Source organism: Podarcis cretensis, assembly GCF_951804945.1.
Source record: "Podarcis cretensis genome assembly, chromosome: 12".
NCBI classification, from domain to species: domain Eukaryota; kingdom Metazoa; phylum Chordata; class Lepidosauria; order Squamata; family Lacertidae; genus Podarcis; species Podarcis cretensis.
In genome coordinates, this window is record NC_137181.1 from 15347720 (window position 1) to 15361310 (window position 13591).

Here is a 13591-nt window from a genome sequence, read left to right on the forward strand (position 1 = left end):
TTATCGATAAGTCCAAACTGTGAAGAACAACAGTTCCGTAGCCTTTACTGGGGATTGTGTGGTCATCCGCCTGGTGAATCGCACCTTCCTGCGGTGTAAAAGACACGAACAGTCGCTTATTGTTGCACATGAGGTGCGTTGCAGCCGAATCAACAACGAAGAAAGATCTAGACGTCTTCTGGACCTTTGCAACCTTTGGAGTGAAGCGTGAGACCATTGCCTTGTGCTGCGTTGTCCTGGACACCGGACCTTTGCCTTTGCTCTGGCCTTTTCCACGCGATGAGCTTTCGCTGCACTGCTCTGTCTTGGCCCTGGGATATCTGCATTCCCTCTTCATATGGCCTAGACTTCCACACGAGTAGCATTTCACTGCCTTCAAAGCTTTGGCGCCATCTGGTGGTTCCACTGCACTCTGGGATGACGTCTGTGAAGACTCCCCCTTACCCATGCAGCTAGCACCCCGGCGATCTGCTTCATTCTGAATCACGGCAGTAACATAGTCCACTGTCAGCTGAGCAGTTGGCTGAACAGCAATCTGAGTGGCAACAGACTCCCAACTTGAACCCAAAGAATGTAGTATCATGAAGGAATACACAGCCTCTGGAAAAGCGAGTCCTCTCTGTTGCAGCTCATGTCTCAGATTCTGCATCTCCATCAGATGTGTACGCACATCTCCAGCTTCAGCAAGAGCCATATTATGCAGCTTGGTAAAGTAAAACATAGTGGATCCAGCTTCTGTCCTCAAGTGAGCCTCTCTCAAAGCGTCCCAAATTTCTCTGGCTGAGGTCTTACCACGCAACAGACAGAGCTCTTCTGGGGATACTATCAATGTAAGAGTTCCCCTTGCTTTGGAATCTTTGGCTTTCCATGCATCTGTCAATGGAGCTGGGGGGTTTTCTGTAATCACCTCAAAAAGACCCTCTTTCCGCAGAACAGCCTCAGCATAGAGAACCCAGTCTGCGTAATTTTTCTTATTGAGCTTGGGAATCCCAAAAGCATCAGCTAGCTTTGCATTAGCCATCTCTGCTGCGTTAAATCAGCTGCGTCACTGCTGCTTCAAACCTCATTCCAAAAGCAAATTCAAAAGTGCTTTCGTTTTCCAGCCTCCCCAAGCCTTAGCCTTGTGCCTGGCAAACGGCTTTTAAAAGTTCAAAGTCCAGCCATAAAGCCATTAATTAGGAGCTGGCAGGCTGCCCGGAGCATTAGCACATACCTCTCATCAATCAACTTGACGCGCAGAGCGATCCGTCCCTCTGTTCCTCTGCATTCTTTTGCCGGCATTCTGAAGTCCATCCGTCACTTTGACTGCGTTTTTCTGGGCCGATAACCAGGAATGTTGAATTTGCAGAGTCCCGAGCACAGCGGAAGGATGAGCAGTACGTGCCACATACTTTACTTTCCTTTATTTACGCTTCAATGCTAAGAGCTTACAATCAAGCATCTTGCCTCTGCGTGAGCAGAGAGGCATCCTCTCTCCTCTGAAGCACGGAGAGAAACACTGTGAAAAACAGGAAACCAGTGTACGTCACATCCAGTCTCCTTTCCCGTGAGAAACTCCAACAGCAACTCTGACTGTGGAATGTAAACATTGTCTCGTGACAAGCACTTCGCTGCACAGTGAAGAGAGCAGAAACAAACAACCATACATTTAAAGCTCATTACTTTCTTCAAAGAATCCTGGGAACTGTAGTTTGTTAAGGGAATTTGCTGGGAATTGTGAAGGGGATTGTTTGGGGGAAGTTGCAGTCTTTAAATGTGTGCTGGATGTGCTTAATGTGGCTCTCTCAATAGTGTGCCCTTGCACTCTTTCTAGCTATCTATCCGTTAGTTCATCAGAGGAAGTTTGGAGGTTGAAACAGTTTCAGCGGAGGATATTCCATTATGGCAAATGGGGCACTGCCCCACCAGCCTCTGTCTGCCTTCAGCCAGCCCCCACCCGCCTGCCTTCCTACTTAACAACCAGTCTAAGGGGTGGTTCTGGCTGTCAGCTTCCCCCTCCTTAGACTCAGCGTTGCCCTTGTAGAACTGAGTTGGGAGGAGGATGGGGAGAAAACTAGAATGGATTGGCTCTGCCTTTCATTGACTCTGGCACCACCTGCTGTTGGCCTCCCTGCTTTCCGCCCTACCAGTGCCAATGGGTACCAGCTGCTGCTGCTGCTGCTTTGTCTGCTAAACCCTTAGATTACCAACTTGTAGGCCAGCATCTGACCTGATAGCAACAACAGCTCTGTCCTGAGCAAATGAGTTGACTGACCAGCTCATAAAGAGATATGCGTCAAGGGAAGGTTTGTTAATTCAGCTGTTCTGCTTGGCTGGTGTTTTAACCTCTATATGTGGAAGAAAATGAGGAGGAGGATTTTACGCAATAGCAGACCTTGACCATTTCCCTCCCATTTCCATAGAAAGAGTTGCTGAAAACAAGGAAGTGAGTAATCCACCTACTGCTTCACAGGCTTACCTAACAGCCCCAAATCCCATTATGGATAATAACTATGGATATGCTTCAAGCGCACAACACTCTTCTTTTGCATTAATCCAGGGAGATCTGTTGTTCGTAACATAGGTTTATGGTGGGCATATTATGGAGACTGATGCCCATCAATTTGATGTTTAATTGCAACAAGGGAACATTTTTTCATACATTCAACTCTTTCTGTCAAGCATGCTGTGGCTGTTTATTGATTGCTTCCTATGTTTCTAGGCTTGATACTCTCATCTCACCAAAATGTCAAGGTCTCAGCAGCTGAACTGCTTGCAAAAGATGAGAGTACAAATTATAACATGGTTCACTGCTTGCTGAATTTACTTTAATAGCAGCTTTTCCATATGATTCAAGAGTCTTGTCATACCTCTTATTAGAGCTGTGCTTTGTTTTCATTTCATGAAGTTCCCATTTTTATTAATTGGTCAAAGGGTATCTATACCATTTAGCTGTTATCAAACAAAGCAGATCTGGATCTGACTGGGACCAGGATAGGAGAATACTAGGAGCCCCATTCCAGAAACGTCAGTCTTTTCAGACCTGGGCCCCACCTTAAGCCTAAACTTTTCACCATCTACTTGCCTGGTGCTAATATTCTTTTTGCAACCAATTTAGGTCATTCTGTAACTCATCAATGTTTTAATCTTCTCAAAACAAAAGGGTTGGAACAAGGTGATAAGTAGCACGAAGCCTATATGGCAGGGGCTCCCAATTTGTTGTCTGCAGACCACAGGCTTCTTTGAGGTCATCTCTGACATGTCTGTGGATTTGAGGTTGAAGACTGGAAGCAGCACATCCATCACATTAAATATTCATATTGATTTTAAATTGTGTTTCTATTGCTTCTTTTATTTCTTATATTGCATTTTATTGTATTCCATGGAATCCAAATTTTAATGCAGCAGGGTACTATATATACGAATAAACGATGCTGTAAAAATGCAATTAAAAATCATACAGCAACTAGCCCATTGTAATTGCTACAAGAGGCAGAAAAATCACTTAAGTGGTCCTTCAAGGTCCTCATTGGTTTTCAAGTGATCCATTATCAAGGCACTGCTTCCCAGCCAAAGGAATGGACATGGCAGATAGTTAACTCTTTATTGTCAAAGCTAACACAGTAGTTTCTACGGCTTGCGAGCTTCATGTATAGTCACATTATTATTATCATCATCATTATTTATTATTTATTATTGTCCTTCCCACACTCCTGGACATTCAGTCCTTCTACCTGCCATCTGGAGGAGGCCAAAAAAAACCTGTAGACTTCAGGTCAGACCCGGAACTCTGGCTATCCTAGGTCTGAAAGATGTAGTGGGTGGTGAAGCTGATTGCAGCCCACAACACAATGAACCTCTGTCTTACTCCCATTTACTCTTCACATAGTGCGCTGCCACTGCTGGTTTGAGAAGCAGTGTGCATATGACATTCGCCACAATCCCCACATCTATCCCGTTTCTATCCTTCCATTTCTTATGCGTGTGTTCCCTGAACCTGATTTGATCTGAATTTATAAAAACAGCAACCTAGCTGCATTTTAAGCTGGTAACAGCCCCAGTGTCTGTTACCTAATTATTTACTTGTCTCCTTCTACCACTAGCCCGGTAGCATCTTTCCTTCTCCTGCCCTGTCTGTTCTGTCGCGTGCATTGGCAACAACAAAAACACTGCTCTCTCTCTCTCTAAAAAAGTGTGGCTCTGCATAGCTGCCTGTAGGATTTGCTGCCTCTGCATAGGGCTGCCTGTAGGATTTGCAGGCCTTGAGCACAATCTGCATTTATCTCTACTTTGTCAAAGTGGGAAGTTACTTCAGAGCTGGGGAGGAAATAATCCTTGGCTGATGTGTGTTATGCTTTGCGTTCCTGAGAGTGGAGTAGTCAGGCTGCATTATAATCCATTGAGTGACATACTCATTACACTCCAAAGCTCTTTGGCTCATTAGTATTGATGCCTTTTTGTAACGATAATTGCAAATGAGAGAATCTGGTTTTTAATAACTTAGGAACCACTGCCCCATACATACTGATGCAGGCAGGCAGCTGGAATGGTTTCAAAAAATATAAACTGCCATCCTATAGAGAGAGCTCACATTCTGCATCTAAAGGAGACAACATAGACAGAAAAACCTCTTTGCCTATGAGATGAAGAAAATTAACCTCTGTATAGCCATTACTTGCACTTAGATTGTCTAGAGTCAAAGATCAAGCTTTCAATTTGCCCAATTAAGCTTTTTAACTCCTATGTATGGAATAGATTCCACATCAAGCCATTAGGACAAATGCCCCCTGTAGATTTGTCCTTAATAAACTCAAGGTGATAGCTACTTTAAATTCACAGTGCTGAATACCTGCTTTTTTTGTTCTGTAGAAGCAGCTGCATATGCTTGTCGATGGATTTGTAACTTTCTTTGGTACACAGGAACTTTATCCACATAAAAATGGAATGAAAAACGGTGGAATGGTTATGCATTCAGATGAGCTCTGGATCCTTAGGAGGATGCAACCTCTCACAGAAAACTTCTGAGAAAAGAAGTGATTGACAAATCAGGTAAGGACATAATTATTTTGTTAGATATTTCAGCCTCAGCTTTTATCAGTAATTCAAAGGTTTTAAATTTAAAAACATGCAGTAATACCCCACAACAATTTTTCTTAAAATGCCAAGGACAGAGATGAATCTTAGGGAAGCAACATTTGGCATATATAAGGGGCATATAACTGGAATAAATCTTTAAGTAAAAGTTTATATGTTATCCTCCAAGTCAAGGCTATGAGCTATTCGCAAGTGTATATTCTCAAACTTACTTCTGCTTCTGCTCTTTCAATGTTGGGTTCTTTTTACTCCTCTTGGGATAAAATTCAAAGTATTGTTGTGAGTTTGGGGTGTGGGGTAGGCTACATCTTTGAGTCCCTTCCAATTCTTTGATCTCCTGATTGTTTATTGATCTATTTTATTAAAATGATATACCACTTGGTTGTAAGAAACTGTTAAAGATATAAGTTTAATATGCATGAAATGTAAAGTTTGTGTTTGAAAAGTTTGTGTTGTGCATTGTGTTTGAAAACATTTTGCAAAGAGACATTTTCATTAGGCATGGGAGGTTTCACTCTGGAAAATGCGGCAGAAAGGTTTGTATGTTTCCGTTTCAGCCTTTATGCTAATTGATGATTCATCCAGAAACGGAACTGCAGATCTCTTACAACAGGGAAATGAGACCTGAGAACTCAGTATTTTTGTCAGCAATGGAGCCAGGAGCAGCAGAATCTCAGTTCTGGGATGGTGAAGAAACAAGTTGCTGAGGATCTATCTCTGGGAGCACAGAGAGGAATTTTTTTTTAGTCCTGAACTGTATTCAGGACTAAAAAGAAGACAAGACCACATTGCTTGCTTGCTTGCTTAAGAGCAATGTGTTACTAAATATTTTGTAAACATTTATTTGTAACTATTTTAAAACTGTTCCTCAGTAAAGCTTTGAAACTCATTCTTGTGGTGGAGAGCAAATACGTTTCGATTCTTCATAAGGTCCTGACCAGAGGTTCTATTGCAGAAACTCTAACATAAACCTCAATACAATTTGAATTATACCAGCATGTCCCTTAGGCTTAAAAATTCAGTCACCAGGAGCTCTCATTCAGATTAGTAGAAATATTTTTGATAATGACTTTCACTTGAAAAATTCAGGGCATTCTGTGTAGAGGGATGTTAAGCACACAGAAAGAGGAAAAAGTCTTGTTGTCAGTGTAAAAGTCTTTGAGCAAATCTGGGGGGATAAAAATGACTTCTGAGCTAACTGTGTGTGAGTGTAAAGCAATAGTCTGAGTTAAGAGAAAATTGATTGGGGTCATTCGTAGCTGGTGGATCCCAGTTGACCTCAATCAGCATAAAAGCCCAGGACTCTAGCTGGAGAATTGTACTGAAAACTTTTTAAGAAGGAAGGCAGGCTGGTGGTTCCCTCACTGGGAAGAAAACAGTGAGACACAAAAGGGCTGACAGGATGGACTTAAAAGTCAAGTGAAGCCTTTCCTGGCTTAGGGATCCAGAGAAGGGAAAAGTTTGATGGGCTTGATCACATTAAAGGTAAAGGTAAAGGTACCCCTGCCCGTACGGGCCAGTCGTGTCCGACTCTAGGGTTGCGTGCTCATCTCACTCTAGAGGCCGTGAGCTGGCGCCGTCCGAAGACACTTCCGGGTCACGTGGCCAGCGTGACGAAGCTGCAGCTGGCGAGCCAGCACCAGCGCAGCACACAGAAACGCCGTTTACCTATAAAGCGGTACCTATTTATCTACTTGCACTTAAGAGTGCTTTCAAACTGCTAGGTGGGCAGGAGCTGGGACCGAATGACGGGAGCTCACCCCGCCGCGGGGATTCAAACCGCCGTCCATACGATCAGCAAGTCCTAGGCACTGAGGTTTTACCCACAGCGCCACCCGCGCTTGATCACATTAAGTGCAGTTAAAGGCACAGGAACAAGGAAATAAGTAAAAGCTAGCTACTCTAGTGTGGGGGAAATGGCCGTAGGTGGCGCTGTGGTCTAAACTACTGAGCCTCTTGGGCTTGCCGATCAGAAGGTTGGTGGTTCAAATCCCTGCGACGGGGTGAGCTCCTGTTGCTTGGTCCCAGCTCCTGCCAACCTATGCAAGTAGATAAATAAGTACCGCTCTGGCGGGAAGGTAAACGGTGTTTCTGTGCGCTGCTCTGGTTTCAGTGTTCCGTTGCACCAGAAGCAGCTTAGTCATGCTGGCCACACGACCCGGAAAAACTGTCTGTGGACAAACGCCGCTCCCTCGGCCTGTAAAGCGAGATTAGCGCTGCAACCCCAGAGTCGTCTGTGACCGGACTTAACTGTCAGGGGTCCTTTACCTTTACCTTTTTAGCTACTCTAGTGTGCGGGAAATCGCCCAGTAGAGGGGTGGACATTTGGCAAGGAAGCAAGTTTAACTAATGGCCGGATTTGCTTGCTGGGTGTCTGTATGTCTTCTTGTTAGTCTTTTTTCATCCCACACATATCAATGCATTTCCTCCTGGACTTACCAAACTGTAAACAGGTTGCCCTTGAATCCCTACCTCCCCAAAAAAGTCTGGAGGTTCCCAGATAGTTTGCTACCAGGGCTGCCCTTGTTACTAGCAGTGTGAAATGTCCTGGTTTCTTAAACCATCAGCTCCCACTGAGAAAACATTCACCAGCCTTTAGCCAGCAAGGTGCAGGAACTGGGCTCTCTCAGAGGTCCAGTGACTTCCAGCTTTTGAGGTCCCTGGCCATAACAGCAATTAAAAACAATAACATGAGAAAACAAGGCAATCTAGATCACTTAACAAAATAAGTTTGTGTTTTACCAAATTGCATCTCTTCATTGTTTTAAGATTTGCAGACATTTTGGTCTAATGGGCAGCGTTACACATCTTTAGTTGCCAGGCAAAGGGATTCCTTTTTTAATAAGGCATTTGGCTTTTAACTATCTGTAGCATGGGAAGCAAAATATTCCTGCTTTACAGGGGGTTGGACTTGAAGACCTTCATGGTCCCTTCCAGCTCCACAATTTATGATTCTCTGGTGCTGACCTTTAAAGCCCTAAACCACATCGGCCCTGTATGCCTGAAGGAGTGTCTCCACCCCAATCGTTCAACCTGGACACAGGTGCAGCTCCGAGGGCCTTCTGGCAGTTCCCTCAATGCGAGAAGCAAAATTACAGGGAACCAGGCAAAGGACCTTCTCGGTGGTGGCACCCACCCTGTGGAATGCCTTTCCTCCAGATGTCAAGGAAATAAACAACTATCTGACTTTTAGAAAACACCTGAAGGCAGCCCTGTTTAGGGAAGTTTTAAATGTTTGCTGTTTTATTATATTTGTTGGAAGCCACCCAGAGTGGCTGGGGCAACCCGGTCACATGGGCGGGGTACAAATAATAACATTATTATTTGTAATTAGTATTATGATTTTATGGCTGAGAGGATTTGAACCCAGGGTTTCTCAGTCTTGCATTTCAGCGCTCTGTTGCACTGTTTATCGTAACAGCATAATTTCTGGCATCGTTCCCAGAAGTGAAGTAATCTAAATGAGACTTAGGAGATGGGCTTGAATTCTTTCTGGTATGCAGTACAACCGGATATTAGTGATAGCTCTTGCACCTGACTTCAGCCCTAGGCAGCTTGGCTGCTGTCAATAATACATGTAGGTGCAGCTGATTGAAATCCTGCTTACGGAGTCAGATCCAGCTCTTTATCTTTTGGCTGGGTCTGTTGTGATAAGAGAGCTGGGGGAGAAAATCATTAAAGCATTAAGATGACAGATTACAAAAAGGGAGCACGGCAAGTCACCCAGAAGGTGCCTTTTGAATGCTGTTGCATTTTTGCAGCAGGAAGGCACTCGCTTGAGTTCTTTATCATTCTTTTCAGTGCATCGTCATTGGTTCTGGCTGAATAGAAACTATGATGCTTAAAATTGTTCATTGCGATATGTAAATTTATTGGAGAGGTGAAGGTAGAGTTCATGAGCTTTTTATGTTGAGCAGGGTTACTTTCACAGAGAAATGAGGGAAAATATATATAATAGGAAAATAAGTTTTTTTCTACCCAGCTCCTGGTCACTTTTCATTTTTCCCTCCTTGGAAAATCTCACTACTAGGTAAGATATCATGGCATTGTTTCCCCCTCCCATGAATACATGGTGAATAAAGGAATATCTACCATTGAATAACCAGAGTTTCTTTTTTTTCTTCTCAATTTTTTAACCTGCGGGGGGGGGGGGGAGAGAGAGAGAAACAGCCCTGGACATTTTTCACAGTACACACATTAATCCTAGCAACAACAAATAGTAAATAACATATAAAATTAGCACCCCCCCCCCAAAGTTACTTTAGAATGGAAAAGACAACCTACTTGCTTAGAAAAAGTTGTTACTGCTTCTTCCCCCTTCCCCCCAGGACAAGATGGTCCTTATTGTTTCCCTATACATGTGCATACTGTTGGGATCTTTCGATTTTGCTGTATGTTCAATAAAGTCAAACCAAACAGTATAAAACCTGTCCTTTTAGAATGTATTTGTCCCCTAGCAGACTAAGCAACCTGGAGATACTACTTGTGTTGAGAAGAATTGTCCCCCTCTTCCTAACTTGACTGCAGTTGCCTTTGATACCCTACACAACCCCCGCACCCCAATTTATTCAGTTGAAGGGGACTTGTAGGAGCTGGGTTTGGGAGAAGGTATTATTGAACAAAGGAGTGCGAGCCTTTGGAACTGCGCTTCCAGCTCAATAAGCAACATTAATGCTTTTGCAGATTTGCAAGTGATTATTAACTTGTCGCATGCCATCAAGCTCACCTTTGTGTTCATAATATAAAACGGAATTCTTTTATGTACATTGCTCAGCCTCTTGGTGCACAGACGCAACCCCAAACCTTTATCTTGACGACGCTTCAATCTTCACACCGCTTTCAACAAAACAGGCTGGAGGACGTGAATGAATTAAAAAGCCTTTATATAAAGACATTCATTCTCCAGGATGATAAATAAGCCGGTCATAAATAGGCTTCAAGGACCATAACTCTTGTGGCTTTATCAGCCTTGTTTGTGATAAGTGTTGTTCATTTATTCATTACTGAAATTAAACGGCGAAAAGGATTAGTTGATTGCCCAGCTGATTGGAATATAAATGCTGTTCAAATACACTGACACTTGCCAAGATGTTATAATTTGCCCAGAGCAGCTGAGAAGATACCACAGGGGTGTTGAGAAACGGCAGAATAAACTGTTGTTGGTTTTTAACGTTGTCTTTCATTGGTTTTGTGGTGGAAGTGATCCTTTGCTATGTGTAAAGAGAAATGCTGTGAGGAGAAGGTTGGTTGGAGGCCCTTGCCAACAACTCTTGAAGCCTAGTGGTTGACTAAGGGGTTGTGGTCCTCAAAAGAATGTTGTACACTTGTTCAGAGAGGCAGTGTTTTTCCAGGCTGCTACATGTGCCAATACAAATAGTACTGAGTTTTGCCATGCACTATTGCTAGCACATACCTGTGGTACTTAAAATCTTGTGCTGACTGCTTATATGCTACTGAGCCTAGTTCAAAGTTCTTGTATTAATTTAAAAGGTAAAGGGACCCCTGACCATTAGGTCCAGTCGTGGCTGACTCTGGGGTTGCGGCGCTCATCTCGATTTATTAGCCGAGGGAGCCGGCGTACAGCTTCCGGGTCATATGGCCATGACTAAGCCGCTTCTGGCGAACCAGAACAGCGCATGGAAACGCCGTTTACCTTCCCGCTGGAGCGGTACCTATTTGTCTACTTGTACTTTGACGTGCTTTTGAACTGCTAGGTGGGCAGGAGCAGGGACCGAGCAACGGGAGCTCACCCTGTCACGGGGATTCGAATCGCTGACCTTCTGATCAGCAAGTCCTAGGCTCTGTGGTTTAACCAATGTCCTTAATGACTTGAGTCCACGCCTGATTCCTTATATCCCTGTCCGATCACTGAGATATTTGTTAGTGGCCCCCATAGGTCAGATGTACAGATCATATTGCAAAGGAGCCATGTTCAGCATGTGTTCAGTATTGTAGGGTCAATTTTCTGGAACTTCCAGCTGATGTCAGACACGAGCCCCTCCCTACATTTCTCTCTCTCTCATTTTAACTAAATTTTAAATTTTATAGTTGATTTGCAACTGATCTTGATTCCATTTGTTGAGTTTTATGAACACCCCTTTTAGCCAACTGTAATGAGCTGGTATATAAATTGCCTAAATAAATGAATGAAGATTCTCATACGCATGGCCCCCTAGTAGCGAGAGAGTCCAGGGCCAGCATTGTAGGGATGGTGTCGCAGGGCGAGGGCACACCTTCCCCTGCAGCATAAGACAAGCCACAGCTGTCTAGCTGCCATGCCCACTCCTTGACCTTTTGTCTCCTCAGCAGTGTTCCGTGTGTCCTGACCTTTACCTCCTTTGCAAAGGTATTGCTCATTTCCCCCTGTAATGGGAACATGATGTGGTGGAGCAAGTTGCATAGATAACTAGGCAACACCCAGGGGGCTCGGGATTGGAGAAGTGTAAAAGGCAAAGCCCTGAATGTATCTTGCTGGTTTTGCATATCTTTCTAATAAAAAGAGCCTCTGCTAAGCTAGCAGTCAGCTTGCTCCCGCACAGCTCACTTGCATCCCAACTCCCGCGTCGGCTCCGTTATTTCTACAAGCATAGATGTTGCAGAGACAGGAGTGCAAATATGCTGGAGATGTGGGTTTGGGAGAGCACATCCTTGTTTGAGACGTTTTCCTGCCATGTGAAGACCAACATCCTGGATCAGGACATCACCCACACTCCACGCATCAGCATTAATGACCACATGCTTGGGGCGGTGGACGATTTTGTCTACCTGGGCTCCATTTGAAGGCAAAAATACAGTGCAGCTAAATTCGCAGTTGGAAAGTAAGCACACAACAACAGTAGACTTACGTCACAGGGACCAATATTGGCCTTTAAAGCTATAAGAACCAGCCTACATACAACATACACACACAGCAACACTGGGCTCGAGATAATTTTTTAACGCCAGGCAAGAAAGGAGGAGAAAGTTATATCCCTATAAGTTAAAACACATGCAATGAAACAATGTGATGGCCTTGTCCCCGACTCACTTTGGCTGTGTATACATCACCAGTTTATAATGCAGTGAGGTTGTTCCTACCCACCTCCAATGAACTTCAGATAGCATTTACATGTCATTTTACATGTCAGAATGGGTTGAAAATGTTTCCAGATCGGCTGCTGTCCACACAAGTAGGTGGGAAAAATGTCTTCATATGGCTTAGATTTTTGAATCAGACTGAAGATGGTTTCTGGGGGAAATGCATTAAAACTGTGTTTCTCAAGATGTGGTTTGTGGCTAACGTTGTGTGTACACAGCTTCACAAACCAGCAGTGTGAGTGCACTGTAGAGTAATCAGGAGTGTGAACACACAATGCTGACTTGGAGGCATGCTCATGGACATTATGTTTGCGTAATAAGGGATCCTTCAACATAGCAGAATCGCCATACAAGGGAGTGGTTCACCCCTCACACACACATTTTCAATAAAGATTTATATGTGACCACTGGTTTAGTATAACATTTTTAGTTCAGGACCAGGGAACAATGCAAATTCTAAAGAAGCCTAGAATAAAATATGTCTCTGATACTGCTAAAGAGTTATACAAATGCGTATTTTAACTCCCCAGATTTTCAACCTTTCCTCCCAATGGTATTTCAGAGGTTGCCCAGTCCAGAATTCCCTACCCCCTTTCAGTTGGTCTCCATAAGAGTTGTACAGTGGTACCTTGGTTTAAGAACAGTCCTGTTTAACAACGATTTGGTTTACAAACTCCGCAAAACCGGAAATAGTGTTCTGGTTTGAGAACTTTACCTTGGTCTAAGAACAGAATCCGAACACTGGAAGGGCACCGGTGGCCAGAGGCCTCATTAAGGAAAGCGTGCCTCGGTTTAAGAACAGACTTCTGGAACGGATTAAGTTTGTAAACCGAGGTACCACTGTAATCCTCTAAGGGCCCTTCCAGATGTCCTGTTGCTGTGATACATCTTAATATTGTGTGATTCATTATTAGCTGCTGTGTGTTTGAAAATTCGGCAGGAAATAAGTTTTTGAAATAAGAACTCTGTGGCCCTTAAATTAATATTAGCGTGCCAATTCCCCATTTCCCACCTGACTATGATAGTAATCCTTGCAGTTTAGTTGCATTTGAAATACGTTTGAGACCAACTCATGATAAGGTTGCAAGAAATGTAGCCTATGTATGTAATGTGATACGTGGCGTTACGTACACACGTACACCCACCTTCACGTATCAAATAATTGTGATCCGCGCTATGTATAATTGCTCGGGCTTCATGCGGGTTTGGCAAATGACGCTGCAGTTCGTACCTTTGAAGTCCAGGCGGCGCTACAGGACCGCTACTGGCGGTGGAACTGGAGCAGCTTTTCCCAACGGCGCTTTCTAGACCTAGGAAAAGAGAAGAGTCACTTCCGTTCTACTACAGTGTTTTTTCCCCATTAATAACGTCCAATAAGTAACTTGACGCTCAAGTCCGTATCTGCGCGTGCGCAGCGAGCTTTCCTCATTCCGGTCTCGTT

At 43.9% G+C, this 13591-nt stretch overlaps 2 long non-coding RNA genes across 6 annotated transcripts in view; one reads left to right on the top strand and one right to left on the bottom strand.

Moving 5' to 3' along the window:
* Nucleotides 1–5962, top strand: part of LOC307199332 — a 23147-nt gene extending 17185 nt beyond the window's left edge. For 2 of the 4 annotated variants that reach the window (XR_013831884.1, XR_013831885.1), the window contains exons 2-3: nt 4900–5028; nt 5631–5962. This is a non-coding gene — a long non-coding RNA (uncharacterized lncRNA). Of the gene's footprint in view, nt 1–1645; nt 2426–4848; nt 5029–5630 lie in introns of those variants that run through there. The other 2 variants (XR_013831887.1, XR_013831886.1) reach the window with 2 other exon arrangements.
* On the bottom strand, nt 3102–13527 carry LOC307199336. 2 transcript variants are annotated; one of them, XR_013831893.1, is made up of 4 exons: nt 13296–13527; nt 5286–5465; nt 4829–5000; nt 3102–3784 (listed from the first exon to the last, which is right to left on the bottom strand). It is a non-coding gene; the product is annotated as an uncharacterized lncRNA (long non-coding RNA). The 2 variants fall into 2 exon arrangements; XR_013831892.1 differs by lacking the exon at nt 5286–5465.
* Between the last annotated feature and the right edge of the window lie 64 nt (nt 13528–13591).